We start from the raw sequence: 21590 nt of genomic DNA, 5'->3' as shown, positions 1-21590 counted from the left end.
GTGGATGACGCACTTATGGGGGATATCTGTGGATGACGCACTTATGGGGGATATCTGTGGATGACGCACTTATGGGGGATATCTGTGGATGACGCACTTATGGGGGATATCTGTGGATGACGCACTTATGGGGGATATCTGTGGATGACACATATATAGCATAAGATGCTATATATGTGTCATCCACAGATATCCCCCACAAGTGCCCTCCACAGATATCCCCCACAAGTGCCCTCCACAGATATCCCCCACAAGTGCCCTCCACAGATATCCCCCACAAGTGCCCTCCACAGATATCCCCCACAAGTGCCCTCCACAGATATCCCCCACAAGTGCCCTCCACAGATATCCCCCATAAGAGCCATCCACAGATATCCCCCATAAGTGAGCCATCCACAGATATCCCCCATAAGTGCCTTCCAGTAAGTAATGTATTAGTGGGGGGAAGGAAGGGGGCAGGGACACTTGCGGCGGGGCCGGTGCAGTGCACACACCGGGGGCAGCTCCTACCTTTCTGCTGCAGGACATTTCGTTCCTCCTGAGCGGCGGCCTCTTCACCACTCCACCCCTCCTCACAGTGGGCAGCCGAACTAGAGCCGCGCTGCCCGCTCTTCTGCTGCTGTGCGCAGCGTGACATCTCTCCCTCCGTCATGCCTCCTGCCCCGCCTGCCTGCTTCATTCATAAAGTGGAAGGAGCAGACAGACGGGGCAGCAGGCGCATGATGGACAATTTACAAGCAGCTTGAGCGGCGCGATATGGCTGCGCGGCCGCCCACCCGCCAGCCCAGTGGCGTAGCGTAGGTTGCCAGCACCCGGGGCAAGCCAAGTATTGCACCCCCAAGCTGTGACCACACCCCTTTTTACAAATAATGCAGTAGATGTCATCTGCAGTCTTATGTAACACCACAGGTAACACAGGGATAACTCTGAGTACAGATGATGTAGTAGATGGGTGTGAGCCCCAGAATTCAGGACACGCACAGTGTGACCTGAAGTCTGGGGCCAGGCGTCGGCAGTGTGGCCCAAATTCTATATCCACCCCCCCCTTCCCAAACAGATATTTGTATGGACATAACATACATTGCTATGAAAAATACAGGAGAAGACCGCACCATACCTGTTACATCCAGTGACCTCTCCTGTGATGTAGACTTTCCTCAGCATCTTCATTCGGAGATAGGACCGCCATGACACCTTCTTTCAGCCGCCTCTCGTCTCTGTAGAGTTTCACAGAAAATGTTTGGGATTTCTCACTTTACTATAATCCTCAGATAACAGATCTCCCCCGTAGTTCCCATAACTATAATGCCCTCTGTATAATTATAATATATACTGGCCCCTCTATATTATTATTATTATTTCCTCCTCTGTATTAATATTATTAATATTAAAATGGCCCCCTCTGTAGTATTATAATAATAATAATTATGCCCCCCTTCAGCATACAGTCCCATGTAAGATACAACCTTCCCCCTGCCTTCAGCCTCTCCAGCATACAGTCCCATGTAAGACACATCACTCTCCTGCCTTCAGCCTCTCCAGCATACAGTCCCATGTAAGACACATCACTCTCCTGCCTTCAGCCTCTCCAGCATACAGTCCCATGTAAAATATCACCCCCCCTGCCTTCAGCCTCTCCAGCATACAGTCCCATGTAAAACACATCAGTTCCCTGCCTTAGCCCCTCCAGCATACAGTCCCATGTAAAATATCACCCCCCTGCCTTCAGCCTCTCCAGCATACAGTCCCATGTAAAACACATCACTTCCCTGCCTTAGCCCCTCCAGCATACAGTCCCATGTAAGATACAACCCCCCCTCTGCCTTCAGCCCCTCCAGCATACAGTCCCATGTAAAACACATCACTTCCCTGCCTTAGCCCCTCCAGCATACAGTCCCATGTAAAATATCACCCCCCCTGCCTTCAGCCTCTCCAGCATACAGTCCCATGTAAATAATATCCCCCCCCCGATTCCTTCTCCCTTCTCCCTTCAGCCCCTGCAAAAAGCCCCCCCAAGTAAAAATAACAGTCACTATTCTCCTCCACATACTTACCTTCACACTCTGCTCCTGCTCTGTAGAATCTCCCGCACATCGTTAGGCCACGCCCCCTGAATGACGAGACTCCGCCTCTTCCCTTGACATCATCATACCTCCCAGGATCAACTACATTCTCTTACACTACGCTCGCTCTACTGCCTCATAGGCTTCAGGCTGAAACCTATGAGGAAGAACGGAGGGGACTGGAGCCATAGGCTCCCATGACCCTCATTAAAGTGTTTGCCGCCTGGCGCCCCCTGCAATTTTGCGCCCGGGGCAACGCCCCCCCCCCCCCACGCTACGCCCCTGCGCCAGCCCGAACCAAAGAGCCGCAGTGAAGGATCAAAAGAGCCGCATGTGGCTCGCGAGCCGCGGCTTGCCGACCACTGTGTTAGAGCAAAGTTTGCCGCGAACCGACCGCCGGGCGAACCGCAAAGCCATATGACCGCCGGGGGAACCGCAAAGCCATATGACCGCCCCCTTAACTGTGACTTTCACAGTGACCGCCCATTTAACTGTGACTTTTACAGTGACCGCCCCTTTAATAACAGTGACCTTCACAGTGCCCGCCCCTTTAACATTAATCTGCCCAGTGCCTGCTCCTTTAACATTGACTTCCACAGTGCCCATCCCTTTCAAAATTGACCACCCCTTTAACAATGACCTTCATAGTGCCCGCCCCTTTAACAGTGAACACGGTGGCCATTCGTTTAATAGTGGCCCCTTCCCTCCATGCATGTAGCAGTGAAGTTGTGCCGTTATACAGTACAGACCAAAAGTTTGGACACACCTTTTCATTCAAAGAGTTTTCTTTATTTTCATGACTATAAAAATTGTAGATTCACACTGAAGGCATCAAAACTATGAATTAACACATGTGGAATTATATATATATAACAAACAAGTGTGAAACAACTGAAAATATGTCATATTCTAGGTTCTTCAAAGTAGCCACCTTTTGCTTTGATTACTGCTTTGCACACTCTTGGCATTCTCTTGATGAGCTTCAAGAGGTAGTCCCCTGAAATGGTTTTCACTTCACAGGTGTGCCCTGTCAGGTTTAATAAGTGGGATTTATTGCCTTATAAATGGGGTTGGGACCATCAGTGGCGTTGAGGAGAAGTCAGGTGGATACACAGCTGATAGTCCTACTGAATAGACTGTTAGAATTTGTATTATGGCAAGAAAAAAGCAGCTAAGTAAAGAAAAACGAGTGGCCATCATTACTTTAAGAAATGAAGGTCAGTCAGTCAGCCGAAGAATTGGGAAAACTTTGAAAGTAAGGGCTATTTGACCATGAAGGAGAGTGATGGGGTGTCCTGCGCCAGATGACCTGGCCTCCACAGTCACCGGACCTGAACCTAATCGAGATGGTTTGGGGTGAGCTGGACCGCAGAGTGAAGGCAAAAGGGCCAACAAGTGCTAAGCATCTCTGGGAACTCCTTCAAGACTGTTAGAAGACCATTTCAGGGACTACCTCTTGAAGCTCATCAAGAGAATGCCAAGAGTGTGCAAAGCAGTATTTAAAGCAAAAGGTGGCTACTTTGAAGAACCTAGAATATGACATATTTTCAGTTGTTTCACACTTGTTTGTTATGTATATAATTCCACATGTGTTAATTCATAGTTTTGATGCCTTCATAGTCATGAAAATAAAGAAAACTCTTTGAATGAGGTGTGTCCAAACTTTTGGTCTGTACTGTACGTCATATGACTGAATATTTAAGAACCTGGGAACTGCTAAAACCTGTGATCAGTTGTTATGGCAACCTGGAGTAGGACCTGCGAGCTTCTATTGGCTAATATGGGACATGTGACCATGTAAATTTCAGTTTGGATTTAAGTAAAAGGCTTGCTGGCTTCTAATGGCTAATGCAGATCATTTTTTGGGAATATCTCATGAACTGTATGTCCTAGAGAGCTGAGACCCGGTCTAAAACCTTCCCGGACACCTGATGTACCTGTGTGCCATTTTTGGAGAAGATCGGTCCAGTCGTTTGGTCGTGCATAAAGAACGTCCAGACAGACAGAAACTAATTTTTACATAAATATTGGGACATCGACACAATTCTAACATTTTTGGCTCTATACACCACCACAATGGATTTGAAATGCAACAAACAAGATGTACTTTAACTGCAGACTGTCAGCTTTAATTTAAGGGTATTTACATCCAAATCAGGTGAACGGTGTAGGAATTACAACAGTTTGCATATGTGCCTCCCACTTGTTAAGGGACCAAAAGGGGACAGAATCATAATCATAAATAAAACTTTCACTTTTTAATACTTGGTTACAAATCCTTTGCTGTCAATTACAGCCTGAAGTCTGGAACACATAGACATCACCAGATGCTGGGTTTCATCCCTGGTTATGCTCTGCCAGGCCTCTACTGCAACTGTCTTCAGTTCCTGCTTGTTCTTGGGGCATTTTCCCTTCAGTTTTGTCTTCATCAAGTCAAATCCATGCTCAATCGGATTCAGGTCAGGTGATTGACTTGGCCATTGCATAACATTCCACTTCTTTCTCTTAAAAAACTCTTTCATTGCTTCTGCAGTATGCTTTGGGTCATTGTCCATCTGCATTGTGAAGCGCCGTCCAATGAGTTCTGAAGCATTTGGCAGAATATGAGCAGATAATATTGCCCAAAACACTTCAGAATTCATCCTGCTGCTTTTGTCAGCAGTCACATCATCAATAAATACAAGAGAACCAGTTCCATTGGCAGCCATACATGCCCACGCCATGACTACCACCACTATGCTTCATTGATGAGGTGGTATGCTTAGGATCATGAGCAGTTCCTTTCCTTCTTTATACTCTTCTCTTCCCATCACTCTGGTACAAGTTGATCTTGGTCTCATCTGTCCATAGGATGTTGTTCCAGAACTGTGAAGGTTTTTTTTTTAGATGTCGTTTGGCAAACTCTAATTTGGCCTTCCTGTTTTTGAGACTCATCAATGGTTTACATCTTGTGGTGAACCCTCTATATTCACTCTGATGAAGTCTTCTCTTGATTGTTGACTTTGACACACCTACCTCCTAGAGAGTGTTCTTGATCTAGCCAACTGTTGTGAAGGGTGTTTTCTTCACCAGGGAAATAATTCTTCGGTCATTCACCACAGTTGTTTTCCGTGGTCTTCCTGGTCTTTTGGTGTTGCTGAGCTCACCGGTGCGTTCCTTCTTTTTAAGAATGTTCCAAACAGTTGTTTTGGTCACACCTAATGTTTTTGCTATCTTTATGATGGGTTTGTTTTGTTTTTACAGCCTAATGATGGCTTGCTTCACTGATAGTGAACAGCTCTTTGGGCCTCAACTTGAGAGTTGACAGCAACAGATTCCAAATGCAAATAGCACACTTGAAATGAACTCTGGACCTTTTATCTGCTCATTGTAATTGGGATAATGAGGGAATAACACACACCTGGCCATGAAACAGCTGAGAAGCCACTTGTCCCATTACTTGTGGTCCCTTAACAAGTGGGAGGCACATATGCAAACTGATGTAGTTCCTACCCCGTTCACCTGATTTGGATGTAAATACCCTCAAATTAAAGCTGACAGTCTGCAGTTAAAGCACATCTTGTTTGTTTCATTTCAAATCCATTATGGTGGTGTCTAAATGTTAGAATTGTGTCGATGTCCCAATATTTATGGACCTGGCTGTATATATACACAGTGTATGTATGTATATATATACTGTATATACAGTCAGGTCCATAAATATTGGGACATAGACACAATTCTAACATTTTTGGCTCTATACACCACCACAATGGATTTGAAATTAAACGAGCAAGATGTGCTTTAACTGCAGACTGTCAGCTTTAATTTGAGGGTATTTACATCCAAATCAGGGGAACAGTGTAGGAAGTACAACAAATTGCATATGTTCCTCCCACTTGTTAATGGACCAAAAGTAATGGGACATAATAATAATCATAAATCAAACTTTCACTTTGTAATACTTGGTTGCAAATCCTTTGCAGTCAATTACAGCCTGAAGTCTGGAACGCATAGACATCACCAGATGCTGGGTTTCATCCCTGGTGATGCTTTGCCATGCCTCTACTGCAACTGTCTTCAGTTCCTGCTTGTTCTTGGGGCATTTTCCCTTCAGTTTTGTCTTCAGCAAGTGAAATGCATGCTCAATCGGATTCAGATCAGGAGATTGACTTGGCCATTGCATAACATTCCACTTCTTTCCCTTAAAAAACTCTTTGGTTGCTTATGCAGTATGCTTTGGGTCATTGCCCATCTGTACTGTGAAGCGCCGTCCAATGAGTTCTGAAGCATTTGGATAATTATGAGCAGATAATATTGCCCGAAACAATTCAGAATTCATCCTGCTGCTTTTGTCAGCAGTCACATCATCAATAAATACAAGAGAACCAGTTCCATTGGCAGCCATACATGCCCACGCCATGACACTACCTTCACCATGCTTCACTGATGAGGTGGTATGCTTAGAATCATGAGCAGTTCCTTTCCTTCTCCATACTCTTCTCTTCCCATCACTCTGGTACAAGTTGATCTTGGTCTCATCTGTCCATCGGATGTTGTTCCAGAACTGTGAAGGCTTTTTTAGACGTCGTTTGGCAAACTCTAATCTGGCCTTCCTGTTTTTGAGGCTCACCAATGGTTTACATCTTGTGGTGAAGCCTCTGTATTTACTCTGGTGAAGTCTTCTCTTGATTGTTGACTTTGACACACATACACCTACCTCCTGGAGAGTGTTCTTGATCTGGCCAACTGTTGTGAAGGGTGTTTTCTTCACCAGGGAAAGAATTCTTCAGTCATCCACCACAGTTGTTTTCCGTAGTCTTCCGGGTCTTTTGGTGTTGCTGAGCTCACCGGTGCGTTCCTTCTTTTTAAGAATGTTCCAAACAGTTGTTTTGGCCACGCCTAATGTTTTTGCTATCTCTCTGATGGGTTTTTTTTTTTTTTTTTCAGCCTAATGATGGCTTGCTTTACTGATAGTGATACGAGGGGAAAAAAAAGAGGGGATTAGTCACAGACTCCTTACGGTGAAAAGAGTCTGGGATATCCAGGCAGGGCGCCAAAGAGAAGGACCGTTAGTGAATGGTTTAAAATTCGGGTGTAATACGGGTGTGTTTGATTACTGGAGAGGTGGTAGGCAGCCACAGGTCTAGTGTCCAGACAGGGGTAAGCCTGAAATGGACATAATGCGAGGATAGGGAAAAAAAAAACGTAAGAAAAATAGACCTGTATCGGGCGCCAATAGCCTCAAAAGTAATAGCCTACTTGCGGTAAAAATGGTCAATTGAGTGGTAACTTTGATACAGTTGTTTAAAAACACAACGTTTGTGAAAACGTGCAAAATAACCTTAATTAAAACAGTAATGGTAGTTGGTTAAAATCGCAATGAGAATAAAAAAGGCATTTTGTAGTAAAGACTCACTTCACCCAGGAGGGGCAGGGTGGGATAAAGCACCAGGCGCAGGAGGAAGCAGAGTGGGTGTTATGTGCTTTATCCCACCCTGCCCCTCCTGGGTGAAGTGAGTCTTTACTACAAAATGCCTTTTTTATTCTCATTGCGATTTTAACCAACTACCATTACCGTTTTAATTAAGGTTATTTTGCACGTTTTCACAAACGTTGTGTTTTTAAACAACTGTATCAAAGTTACCACTCAATTGACCATTTTTACCGCAAGTAGGCTATTACTTTTGAGGCTATTTACTGATAGTGACAGCTCTTTGGATCTCATCTTGAGAGTTGACAGCAACAGATTCCAAATGCAAATAGCACACTTGAAATGAACTCTGGACCTTTTATCTGCTCATTGTATTCGGGATAATGAGGGAATAACACACACCTGGCCATGGAACAGCTGAGAAGCCAATTGTCCCATTACTTTTGGTCTCTTAACAAGTGGGAGGCACATATGCAAACTGTTGTAATTCCTACACCGTTCACCTGATTTGGATGTAAGTACCCTCAAATTAAAGCTGACAGTCTGCAAATAAAGCACATCTTGTTCGTTTCATTTCAAATCCATTGTGGTGGTGTATAGAGCCAAAAATGTTAGAATTGTGTTGATGTCCCAATATTTATGGACCTGACTGTATAGCTTCGCACAGATATATCTCAGCTATTTCATTTAATGTTTGTGTGTAATGTTAAAAGTAGGGTTCAGCGAACTTTAGGATTTTTGGACCCCGGACCCAAACCCGAACATTTTAGTAAAAGTTCGGGTTCGGTGCTTTCTTGCCGCTTTTTGAAAGGCTGCAGAGCAGCCAATCAACAAGCGTTTAACTGTGTGACCTTAGAATCCATCATAGCCATGCCTACTAATGGAATGGCTGTGATTGGCCAGTGCAGCATGTGCCCCAGCCTCTATATAAGCTGGAGCCATGTAGCGCTGCACGTCACTCTGCTGTTATTAGTGTAGGGAGAGGATGCGGCCGGTGATTTCAGGCAGAGAATAGGAGAGAATCTTTGGTTCAGAATGTGAATCTAACTCAGCGATTGACATACATTTAGTTGTGTGGGTGCAGGGCACAATCTTTTTACCCTGCCCTGAGCCCAGTGACCGAAAAAAAAATAACTTAGGTTAGGTGGGCGGCGGCGGCCATTTTATGCAAGCTCAGTGCACCTGCACTGCATCTGAGCTTTTGTGACATTGAAATCCAATCTTGGAACACTGCACTAATAATCTGGTTGTAAAAAAGTCACCGTTTTTTGGCAATATACAACATCTGGTGCATTTGCAGGATTAGTCAGTGTGCACTTTAACCACCTCAGCCCCCAGTGCTTAAACACCCTGAAAGACCAGGCCACTTTTTACACTTCTGACCTACACTACTTTCACCGTTTATTGCTCGGTCATGCAACTTACCACCCAAATGAATTTTACCTACTTTTCTTCTCACTAATAGAGCTTTCATTTGGTGGTATTTCTTTGCTGCTGACATTTTTACTTTTTTTGTTATTAATCGAAATTTAACGATTTTTTTGCAAAAAAATGACATTTTTCACTTTCAGTTGTAAAATTTTGCAAAAAAAACCACATCCATATATAAATTTTGCTCTAAATTTATTGTTCTACATGTCTTTGATAAAAAATAAATGTTTGGGTAAAAAAAAAATGGTTTGGGTAAAAGTTATAGCATTTACAAACTATGGTACAAAAATGTGAATTTCCGCTTTTTGAAGCAGCTCTGACTTTCTGAGCACCTGTCATGTTTCCTGAGGTTCTACAATGCCCAGACAGTACAAACACCCCACAAATGACCCCATTTCGGAAAGTACACACCCTAAGGTATTCGCTGATGGGCATAGTGAGTTCATAGAACTTTTTATTTTTTGTCACAAGTTAGCGGAAAATGATGATTTTTTTTTTTTTTTTTTTTTTTTTACAAAGTCTCATATTCCACTAACTTGTGACAAAAAATAAAAAGTTCTATGAACTCACTATGCCCATCAGCGAATACCTTGGGGTCTCTTCTTTCCAAAATGGGGTCACTTGTGGGGTAGTTATACTGCCCTGGCATTCTAGGGGCCCAAATGTGTGGTAAGGAGTTTGAAATCAAATTCTGTAAAAAATGACCTGTGAAATCCGAAAGGTGCTCTTTGGAATATGGGCCCCTTTGCCCACCTAGGCTGCAAAAAAGTGTCACACATCTGGTATCTCCGTACTCAGGAGAAGGTGGGGAATGTGTTTTGGGGTGTCATTTTATATATACCCATGCTGGGTGAGAGAAATATCTTGGCAAAAGACAACTTTTCCCATTTTTGTATACAAAGTTGGCATTTGACCAAGATAATTATCTCACCCAGCATGGGTATATGTAAAATGACACCACAAAACACATTCCTCAACTTCTCCTGAATACAGAGATACCAGATGTGTGACACTTTTTTGCAGCCTAGGTGGGCAAAGGGGGCCATATTCCAAAGAGCACCTTTCGGATTTCACAGGTCATTTTTTACAGAATTTGATTTCAAACTCCTTACCACACATTTGGGCCCCTAGAATGCCAGGGCAGTATAACTACCCCACAAGTGACCCCATTTTGGAAAGAAGACACCCCAAGGTATTCCGTGAGGGGCATGGCGAGTTCCTAGAATTTTGTATTTTTTGTCACAAGTTAGTGGAAAATGCTGATTTTTTTTTTTTTTTTTTTTCATACAAAGTCTCATATTCCACTAACTTGTGACAAAAAATAAAAACTTCCATGAACTCACTATGCCCATCAGCGAATACCTTGGGTTCTCTTCTTTCCAAAATGGGGTCACTTGTGGGGTAGTTATACTGCCCTGGCATTCTAGGGGCCCAAATGTGTGGTAAGGAGTTTGAAATCAAATTCAGTAAAAAATGACCTGTGAAATCCGAAAGGTGCTCTTTGGAATGTGGGCCCCTTTGCCCACCTAGGCTGCAAAAAAGTGTCACACATCTGGTATCTCCGTACTCAGGAGAAGTTGAGGAATGTGTTTTGGGGTGTCTTTTTACATATACCCATGCTGGGTGAGATAAATATCTTGGTCAAATGCCAACTTTGTATAAAAAAATGGGAAAAGTTGTCTTTTGCCAAGATATTTCTCTCACCCAGCATGGGTATATGTAAAATGACACCCCAAAACACATTCCCCACCTTCTCCTGAGTACGGAGATACCAGATGTGTGACACTTTTTTGCAGCCTAGGTGGGCAAAGGGGCCCATATTCCAAAGAGCACCTTTCGGATTTCACAGGTCATTTTTTACTGAATTTGATTTCAAACTCCTTACCACACATTTGGGCCCCTAGAATGCCAGGGCAGTATAACTACCCCACAAATGACCCCATTTTGGAAAGAAGAGACGCCAAGGTATTCGCTGATGGGCATAGTGAGTTCATGGAAATTTTTATTTTTTGTCACAAGTTAGTGGAATATGAGACTTTGTATGAAAAAAAAAAAAAAAAAAAAATCATCATTTTCGACTAACTTGTGACAAAAAATAAAAAATTCTAGGAACTTGCCATGCCCCTCACGGAATACCTTGGGGTGTCTTCTTTCCAAAATGGGGTCACTTGTGGGGTAGTTATACTGCCCTGGCATTTTCCAGGGGCCATAATGTGTGGTAAGTAGGTAAATGACCTGTGAAATCCGAAAGGTGCTCTTTGGAATGTGGGCCCCTTTGCCCACCTAGGCTGCAAAAAAATGTCACACATCTGGTATCTCCGTACTCAGGAGAAGTTGAGGAATGTGTTTTGGGGTGTCTTTTTACATATACCCATGCTGGGTGAGATAAATATCTTGGTCAAATGCCAACTTTGTATAAAAAAATGGGAAAAGTTGTCTTTTGCCAAGATATTTCTCTCACCCAGCATGGGTATATGTAAAATGACACCCCAAAACACATTCCCCACCTTCTCCTGAGTACGGAGATACCAGATGTGTGACACTTTTTTGCAGCCTAGGTGGGCAAAGGGGCCCAAATTCCTTTTAGGAGGGCATTTTTAGACATTTGGATACCAGACTTCTTCTCAAGCTTTGGGGCCCCTAAAATGCCAGGGCAGTATAAATACCCCACATGTGACCCCATTTTGGAAAGAAGACACCCCAAGGTATTCAACGAGGGGCATGGCGAGTTCATTAAAAAAAAAAAATTTTGGCACAAGTTAGCGGAAATTGATTTCTTTGATTTTGTTCTCACAAAGTCTCCCTTTCCGCTAACTTGGGACAAAAATTTCAATCTTTCATGGACTCAATATGCCCCTCAGCGAATACCTTGGGGTGTCTTCTTTCCAAAATGGTGTTATTTGTGGGGTGTTTGTACTGCCCTGGCATTTGAGGGTCTCCGCAATCATTACATGTATGCCCAGCATTAGAAGTTTCTGCTATTCTCCTTATACAGGGAGTGCAGAATTATTAGGCAAGTTGTATTTTTGAGGATTAATTTTATTATTGAACAACAACCATGTTCTCAATGAACCCAAAAAACTCATTAATATCAAAGCTGAATATTTTTGGAAGTAGTTTTTAGTTTGTTTTTAGTTTTAGCTATTTTAGGGGGATATCTGTGTGTGCAGGTGACTATTACTGTGCATAATTATTAGGCAACTTAACAAAAAACAAATATATACCCATTTCAATTATTTATTTTTACCAGTGAAACCAATATAACATCTCAACATTCACAAATATACATTTCTGACATTCAAAAACAAAACAAAAACAAATCAGTGACCAATATAGCCACCTTTCTTTGCAAGGACACTCAAAAGCCTGCCATCCATGGATTCTGTCAGTGTTTTGATCTGTTCACCATCAACATTGCGTGCAGCAGCAACCACAGCCTCCCAGACACTGTTCAGAGAGGTGTACTGTTTTCCCTCCTTGTAAATCTCACATTTGATGATGGACCACAGGTTCTCAATGGGGTTCAGATCAGGTGAACAAGGAGGCCATGTCATTAGATTTTCTTCTTTTATACCCTTTCTTGCCAGCCACGCTGTGGAGTACTTGGACGCGTGTGATGGAGCATTGTCCTGCATGAAAATCATGTTTTTCTTGAAGGATGCAGACTTCCTCCTGTACCACTGCTTGAAGAAGGTGTCTTCCAGAAACTGGCAGTAGGACTGGGAGTTGAGCTTGACTCCATCCTCAACCCGAAAAGGCCCCACAAGCTCATCTTTGATGATACCAGCCCAAACCAGTACTCCACCTCCACCTTGCTGGCGTCTGAGTCGGACTGGAGCTCTCTGCCCTTTACCAATCCAGCCACGGGCCCATCCATCTGGGCCATCAAGACTCACTCTCATTTCATCAGTCCATAAAACCTTAGAAAAATCAGTCTTGAGATATTTCTTGGCCCAGTCTTGACGTTTCAGCTTGTGTGTCTTGTTCAGTGGTGGTCATCTTTCAGCCTTTCTTACCTTGGCCATGTCTCTGAGTATTGCACACCTTGTGCTTTTGGGCACTCCAGTGATGTTGCAGCTCTGAAATATGGCCAAACTGGTGGCAAGTGGCATCTTGGCAGCTGCACGCTTGACTTTTCTCAGTTCATGGGCAGTTATTTTGCGCCTTGGTTTTTCCACACGCTTCTTGCGACCCTGTTGACTATTTTGAATAAAACGCTTGATTGTTCGATGATCACGCTTCAGAAGCTTTGCAATTTTAAGAGTGCTGCATCCCTCTGCAAGATATCTCACTATTTTTGACTTTTCTGAGCCTGTCAAGTCCTTCTTTTGACCCATTTTGCCAAAGGAAAGGAAGTTGCCTAATAATTATGCACACCTGATATAGGGTGTTGCTGTCATTAGACCACACCCCTTCTCATTACAGAGATGCACATCACCTAATATGCTTAATTGGTAGTAGGCTTTCGAGCCTATACAGCTTGGAGTAAGACAACATGCATAAAGAGGATGATGTGGTCAAAATACTCATTTGCCTAATAATTCTGTACAGGGTGTATTGAGCATACGCGTAATGAGATTTTTTTTTTCCGTTCAGCCTCTGGGCTGAAATAAAAAAATGAACGGCACAGATTTCTTCATTCGCATCGATCAATGTGGATGAAAAAATCTCTGCCAAAAAAAGAAAAAGGAGGGGAAAGGCGTCTGCCAGGACATAGGAGCTCCGCCCAACATCCATACCCACTTCAGCTCGTATGCCCTGGCAAACCAGATTTCTCCATTCACATCAATCGATGTGGATGAATAAATCATTGCCGGGATTTTTTTTTTTATATATACAAAGTGTTTGCCAAAGTATATGAACACCGCCACCTCCTCAGCTCATATGCCTCGGCAAACATATCTTTTACTGCAGAGGAGAAATCTCGTCTTGCAGCGCCGCATACACCGACTTGCGTGTAATCTGACAGCAGCGCAATGCTTCTGTCCGAATGCACATCAGTGCTGCAGCTGGTCGATCGGTTGGTCCACCTGGAAGGTAAAAAAAACAAAACAAAAAAGAAAAAACCAGGCCGCAAAGCAATAACTTTATTAACTTTAGAACAGAACATATTAACTTTTTTTTAACTTTTTTAACTTTTTTACTTACCGGTAATTTTTTTTTTGTTTAGTTTTTTTTACCCTTATAGAACAAACCTCTCCTTCCCCATGGGACAATGTGCAAAGCGCCCAAAGATGTGGCGAAGTACGTTATGCACTTTATCCCAGGTGAAAGGAGAGGTTTGCAGCAGCTGAGAGTAAAAGGGCCCTAATAGCCCTGTGTGCCTGTCCTGTGAGATGCAATCCCTATGCTAGGTGTACCTGTGTGTGGTACTTCCGGAAACACTCACCAAAGCATAGGGCAGGGTGGTCAGGACAGTCAGGACAGAAATAGCGGGTGTCACGCCTTATTCCACTCCTGCTACAGACACGACATCTTTTTCGGGGTGACGGTTGGGTTGAGGTACCAGGAACGACACTGGGGAAATGTCGCTCGTGTAGACGGCTAACTACACTGGTGGATTGGGCCACGGAACCTCCTGGGTAAAGGAGGTTCTCGATGATCTCTTCCTGGAATTTGAGGAAAGATCGTGTTCTCCCAGCCTTACTGTAGAGAACAAAACTATTGTACAGCGCCAATTGAATTAAATATACAGACACCTTCTTATACCAGCGTCTGGTTCTGCGGGAAACTAAATACGGAGACAACATCTGGTCATTGAAGTCCAGCCCTCCCATGAGCGCATTATAGTCGTGGACACAGAGGGGCTTTTCAATGACACGGGTTGCTCGCTCAATTTGGATTGTCGTGTCTGCGTGAATGGAGGAGAGCATGTAAACGTCACGCTTGTCTCTCCATTTCACCGCGAGCAGTTCTTCGTTACACAAGGCAGCCCTCTCCCCCCTTGCAAGACGGGTGGTTACAAGCCGTTGGGGGAAGCCCACGCCACTAGTTCGCGCGGTGCCACAGGCGCAAATCCGTTCTAGAAACAAATGCCTAAAGAGGGCCACACTTGTGTAAAAATTGTCCACATAAAGATGGTACCCCTTGCCGAATAAGGGTGACACCAAGTCCCAGACTGTCTTCCCACTGCTCCCCAGGTAGTCAGGGCAACCGACCGGCTCCAGGGTCTGATCTTTTCCCTCATAGATCCGAAATTTGTGGGTATAGCCTGTGGCCCTTTCACAGGGCTTATACAATTTGACCCCATACCGGGCACGCTTGCTTGGGATGTACTGTTTGAAGCCAAGGCGCCCGGTAAAATGTATTAGGGACTCGTCTACGCAGATGTTTTGCTCGGGGGTATACAAATCTGCAAATTTCTGGTTGAAATGGTCTATGAGGGGCCGAATTTTGTGGAGCCGGTCAAAAGCAGGGTGGCCTCTGGGACGGGAGGTGGTGTTGTCGCTAAAATGCAGGAAACGGAGGATGGCCTCAAATCGTGCCCTGGACATAGCAGCAGAGAACATGGGCATGTGATGAATCGGGTGCGTTGACCAATATGACCGCAATTCATGCTTTTTTGTCAGGCCCATGTTGAGGAGAAGGCCCAAAAAAATTTTAAGTTCGGAAACTTGGACTGGTTTCCACCGGAAAGGCTGGGCATAAAAGCTTCCCGGGTTGGCGGATATAAATTGTGTGGCATACTGGTTGGTCTCTGCCACGACTAAGTCCAAGAGCTCCGCAGTCAAGAACAGCTCAAAAAATCCCAGGGCCGAACCGATTTGAGCCGTCTCAACCCGAACTCCAGACTGGGCGGTGAAAGGGGGAACTACAGGTGCGGCTGAAGTTGGTGACTGCCAATCAGGGTTTGCCAGCACCTCAGGGATTCTAGGGGCTCTACGGGCCTGTCTGTGCGGTGGCTGCGACGGGGTAACTAGTGCACGTGCCACCGTACCAGCTTCAACTGCCCTTCTGGTGCTCGCCACGTCACCATGTTGTACGGCAGTGCTGGTACTAGGTCCAGGGAGGGCTGCGCTGCTGGTGTATGCCTCACCACGTGATCCGGCAGCGACAGCCCCACTCTGCTGCTCTTGAAGCGGATCCTGCATAACCTGTGGTTTAGCGACATGGGGCCGGGTACGCCTGGTGCTGCCAGGGACCTCCACCTCCTCGTCCGAACTTTGGGTCAGAGAGCCACTGCTTTCCACAGGTTCATATTCTGACCCGCTAGATTCATCAGATGAGGGTTCCCACTCCTCATCCGACTGGGTCAGAATCCTGTAGGCCTCTTCAGAAGAATACCCCCTGTTTGACATTTTGGACTACTAAATTTAGGGGTATTCCCTGAGACTACCCAAGAAAAAAAGCAAGCCTGTCTTACAAAGGGGAGGCTAGCGAAGTACCGGAGGCCGCTGCGGTTGATAAAAAATATCAAAACTGATTTTTTTATCGCCGCAGTGCGTGTAAAATGAATGTGCAGTGATCAAAAAATATATATTTTTTGTCACTGCGGTGGGGCGGGCGTGGGTGAACGCACGTGTGGGCGACCGATCAGGCCTGATCGGGCAAACACTGCGTTTGGGTGGAGGGCGAACTAAAGTGACACTAATACTATTATAGATCTGACCGTGATCAGTTTTGATCACTTACAGATACTATAAAAGTACAAATGCTGATTAGCGATACGCTATTCAGCGAATAAAAGTGACTGCGGTGCGGTGGGGTGGGCGCTAACTGACGCTAACTACCTAACCAAGGGGCCTAAACTATCCCTAAAACCTAACAGCCAATACTAGTGAAAAAAAAAAAGTGACAGTTTACACTGATCACTTTTTTTCCTTTCACTGGTGATTGACAGGGGCGATCAAAGGGGTGATCAAAGGGTTAATTGGGGTGCAGGGGGGTGATCTGGGGCTACAGTGAATTGTTTGGTGTACTCACAGTGATGTCTGCTTCTCTGCTGGATCCAACCGACGAAAAGGACCAGCAGAGGAGCAGAGAAGCCATATAACAGATCATATTTACTAATATGATCTGTTATATGGCTTGTGATTGGATTTTTGAAAAATCGCCAGCCTGCCAGCCAATGATCGTTGCTGGCAGGCTGGTGACGAACTTGTTCTTTAACTTTTGCCGGCCCGCGATGCTTGGAGCGAAATCTCGCGTCTCGCGAGATGACGCGTATATGCGTGACTGTGCGCAGCGCTGCCACCTCCGGAACGCGATCCTGCGTTAGGCGGTCCGGAGGTGGTTAAGCTAGAAATACAGCCATAATTTTCTTGGTTTTTTAAAACACCCTTTTTGTGCAAAATACACTATTTTACATCTGCATCTGGACGTGTGAAATTCAAACGTTATATACAGCTTTCATATTCTGTTAGTAAAAAAAAACAACACTTTTTTGGCAATATACAACATCTGGATTAGTCAGTGTGCAATTTAAGCTAGAAATACAGCCATAATTTTCTAGGTTTTTAAAAACACACTTTTGTTTTGCAAAAAAACACAATTTTACAGATCTGCAAGTGTGAAATTCAAGTTTAATAGCTTTCTTTATATTCTGTTAGTAAAAAAAAAAAAAAAAAAAATTGGGCAATATACACAATTTGTCTGCCCTTGCAGCATCAAGACGTTTGAAATTCCAGGGTTATATACTGCTGTCATATTCAGTTATTAAACAAACACCTGTTTGGGCAAAAAAAATTATTTGGCATCCTTTGCTGCAGATGTCATTGTCAGATACACCCTTTATATACAGGGGTTATATTCAGTTATTTGAAATACAGCCATTTTGGGCACAAATCTTTAATTGCGGCCTAGTGTGGGTCAGGGTGTGTGAGAAACACCCTTTATATACAGGGGTTATATTCAGGTATTTGAAATACAGCCATTTTGGGCAAACAAATTTAATTGAGGCCTAGTCTGGTTCAGGGCGTGTGAGATACACCCTGTACATACTGTTTTTCTATTCTACTATTAATTAAACACCCCTTTAGGGCAAGATCCTAAATTCGAGAAATATGAGGAGAGCGTCAAATAAGGGACGTGGCCCAGCTCGTGGTGCTGCTGGTGGAGCTCCTGTTGCAGGGAGAGGACGTGGTCGATCTGTGCCAGCTACACGCACAAGTGAAACCCCTTCCTCAGGTGCGAGTAGGTGACAGAACCTGCAGCGGTATTTGGTTGGGCCTAATGCGGCTCTACGAATGGTGAGGCCTGAACAAGTATAGGCAATAGTAGATTGGGTTGCTGACAGTTCCTCCAGTTCCTTCACATCAGAGTTGGCACCTGCAGCCCATGTCCATCAGTCTTTCACCTCACCCCCTTGCAAATCAGCCATGCAGTCTGAGCCCCAAGTCATGCAGCAGTATCTTCTGCTTTTTGATGACTCTGTTAGCAGGGTTTCCCAGGGCCATCCACCTAACCCTGCCCAACCACTCAAGATAAGTACATGGGAGGACCATCGCAGCACGTCTCGGATGATGAAGAAACACAGGTGCCAACTGCTGGGGCTTTCGAAAGTGTGCAGACCGACAAGGAGGGCAGAGGTGAAGACTGGGTGGAAGATGATGTGGAGGACGATGAGGTTCTCGACACCACATGGAATCAAGGTCATGTGAGTGACCTATGTAGTTTGGAGAAAGAGGCGGTGGTCGCACAGAGCCACCAGCACAGCAGAAGAGGGAGCAGGGTGCAAAAGCGGAGCGGCCGTCCTCTAGAGAGTACGCCTGCTACTGCCCACCGCAGCAAAGGGACCGGGCACACCAAAGCCAGCTCCAAGGAGTTCCCTGGTGTGGCAGTTCTTCAGACAATGTGCTGAGAAAGGTCTCTGGCTCCTCCTGCTTCCTCTTCTGCTGCAGTCTCGGCCTCTTCATCCACCTCTTGAGTGACAGTGCCACCTGCTACCCCGCAAACAGAGGATCTTCCAGCAACACCACCACCTGGGTCACTAAGCATCTCCACAATGTCCCACGGAAACATTCAGCTCTCCATCTCCCAAACACTGGAGAGGAAGAGGAAGTACTACTCTTGTATTTTTATACATTGCTCCTGAGGAAGGGGTGATGTTCTAATACCCACGAAATGCATTGAGACGAATTTTGTGAATAAAGGAACTGATCAGAAGTCGTGTTTTCCTGGACTGCCATCATTCCTTACATACTACATGTGATTCTGGCCGGGGAGGTGTAGTCTGCTGGAGTCTTGAGCTTTATCCTGCAGACCACCTCCCCAGTGAAGTTATCCTTGAATTTAAAGGGAACCTGTCTCCTCCTAAAAACATCCCAAGCTGGCAGCAGTACCTTAGAGTAGCCAGCAGCATGTTTGTAACGATCCTTTTCTTCTTCTTTCATTTTTACAGAAGAAGCTGTAAAAATAATCTTTAATCCCCTGCCCGGCGCACTTTTCTAGTCAAGCTTGAAGTCACGGAGGCAGCGGCCTCCTTGCTTCAAGTCACGGTAACCACGCCCCCTTGCCTGCCCCTTCGCTGTGACTTTGGTAACCACGGGCGAGTCTAGAGTACCCCTCGGTCAGGAGGGGAACATAGAGACAAAAGAAAGGGTATGGGGGGGCGCACAATAGGGTAGTGTGTTCAGTACAAACTTAATTGTTTAACAAGTTAAGGTGCTCACCTTTTTAGGTTGTGCAATAATAGACATAATAGACACAACTCTATTGTAGGTATGTAAGTAAAAGAGAGACTTTCCGGATCCGTGAATGCAGCCGCAGAAGAGGTATCTTTGGGATCGGAGGCCCAATCCCCCAAAGGATGCTTGTAGAGAAAAAGGTTTCTGATCAGGCGCAAACAAACAGGCTCCAATCCGTCTCTTATAGGTGAATCTTCTTTATTTGCATAAGATGTATAGAAAACGCGTTTCGGGGCTCACAATGTCCCCTTCATCAGGTTAACAGTAGTCACAATAACTAATAGTAAATACAGGTATATAAAGAGGAAAGAAACCGCCAAAAAACGGGTTACCTGAGAGCTGCCCACAAATGGGAGGGGCTAGCTCCAGGTAATGTGTCACAGATAAGAAAATAGCTATTCAAAATATACATAACATCACAGTATATATTTATAGCCCATAATTAGTGATGGTACAGGATGGTGTATTCCCAATAATAATCGGCGATTATCTATTTAATTTATAGAGATGAGGAGGGAAGAACAGAGTCACATGACCGCAGTGATGCGGTCATGTGTTTAGAGCAGAGCGGCTACTGAGTACGGCGTCCGGCGCCTGCGCTCTGCTTTCCTATACTTCTTGCTCGGGCATCTGGTCATGTGATCGCAAGACTCGCGATCACATGACCAGTGTCTATGGCTACAGAGACGCTGCTCTGTGGAAACCCAGGGGATGCGCTCCGCTCACCAGTATTCAATAAGAGGGCGGCTGTTGTCATAAGCGCAGGATCGTGATCATAATCCACATCTACTCAGCTGGTTAGAAAGAGGGTTAGAGGGAAGTCCAGTGTCCCTGAAATAAAGGCACTGGGCGTATTATGATAATATTATGATAATATGAATTTGACCACAATTGGTATAGGGGTACATGTATTGACCAGATGAATATAAATATAAATATGAATATATATATATATAAATAAATAGATAAAGGAAAGATAAATAAATATATATATATATAAAACAGGAGTCGATGTACTTATATGGAATAAAAGATATATATAATGAATAAAAATATGCAAAACAGATATGCGCATTACGGCTAAAAAAGCTAATAGCCATGAAGCACGTTTTTTAGCCCCTAAAATATATGGGTATATGGGTAAAAATATAGTAAAATATAAAAAAATATATATATAGGAACATGTAAACATATGAACACATCCACCCTGTTGGGGACAAGGGTTGAGGAAAGTATATATCAACTTCGTAAAAAATATATGAAAATATATATATATATGAAAATATATAAAAATATATAAATACGTGTATACGTGTATATACGCACACACCTGCCAATCCAGCTATAAATTAATCTCAAAAGCTTCGTTGAGGCCGTATGGATGCAGACTATTTAACTTAAAGATCCAGTACATTTCCCTGCGTCTAATGTGCTGGATATCCTTATGTAGGTGACACGGGATTTGTTCAATTGGGGTCACCTTAAATCCGGCTGAACTACCCTCATGGTGTTCCGCAGCGTGTCTGGATACACTGTGTTTCCAAAAAAATTTCTTTATCTTGGATCTATGTGTATTCAATCTATTACGCAGTGTTTGGATCGTGAGCCCCACATACTGTAAATTGCACGGACACTCTAGGAGATATATAACGTGGCTGGATTCACAGTTTAGGCTGCTCAAAATGGGGAATGACTCACCACTCACTCGGCTGTAAAAAACAGATGTTTGGCATATATTGGAGCAGCATAGGCATTTTTTGTGTCCGCACTTGGAGCTACCTTTGGGGGCAGCAGTATCGTCACTCACAATGTGATGTGTAGCAGGATTGAGTTTGCTGGGTGCCAGAATGTTTTTGAGGGTACGCGCTCTTTTGTACGTAAGTCTGGGAAATTCTGGAATGATTTGATTCAAGATGGGGTCTCTTTTTAAGATGTGCCAGTGTTTTTCTAAAACCGCTTTGATCGATAGATGATTTTGGTTAAAAGTGGTAATAAAATTGCAACAATATTTTCCATTATTAATCTCTTTTTTCTTTTTGGACACTGGGATCAAACATT

The sequence above is a fragment of the Bufo bufo genome, chromosome 9 (genome assembly GCF_905171765.1).
Source record: "Bufo bufo chromosome 9, aBufBuf1.1, whole genome shotgun sequence".
Classification (NCBI taxonomy): domain Eukaryota; kingdom Metazoa; phylum Chordata; class Amphibia; order Anura; family Bufonidae; genus Bufo; species Bufo bufo.
The sequence above is the reverse complement of the archived record's forward strand: the minus strand, read 5'-3'. Positions refer to the sequence as shown.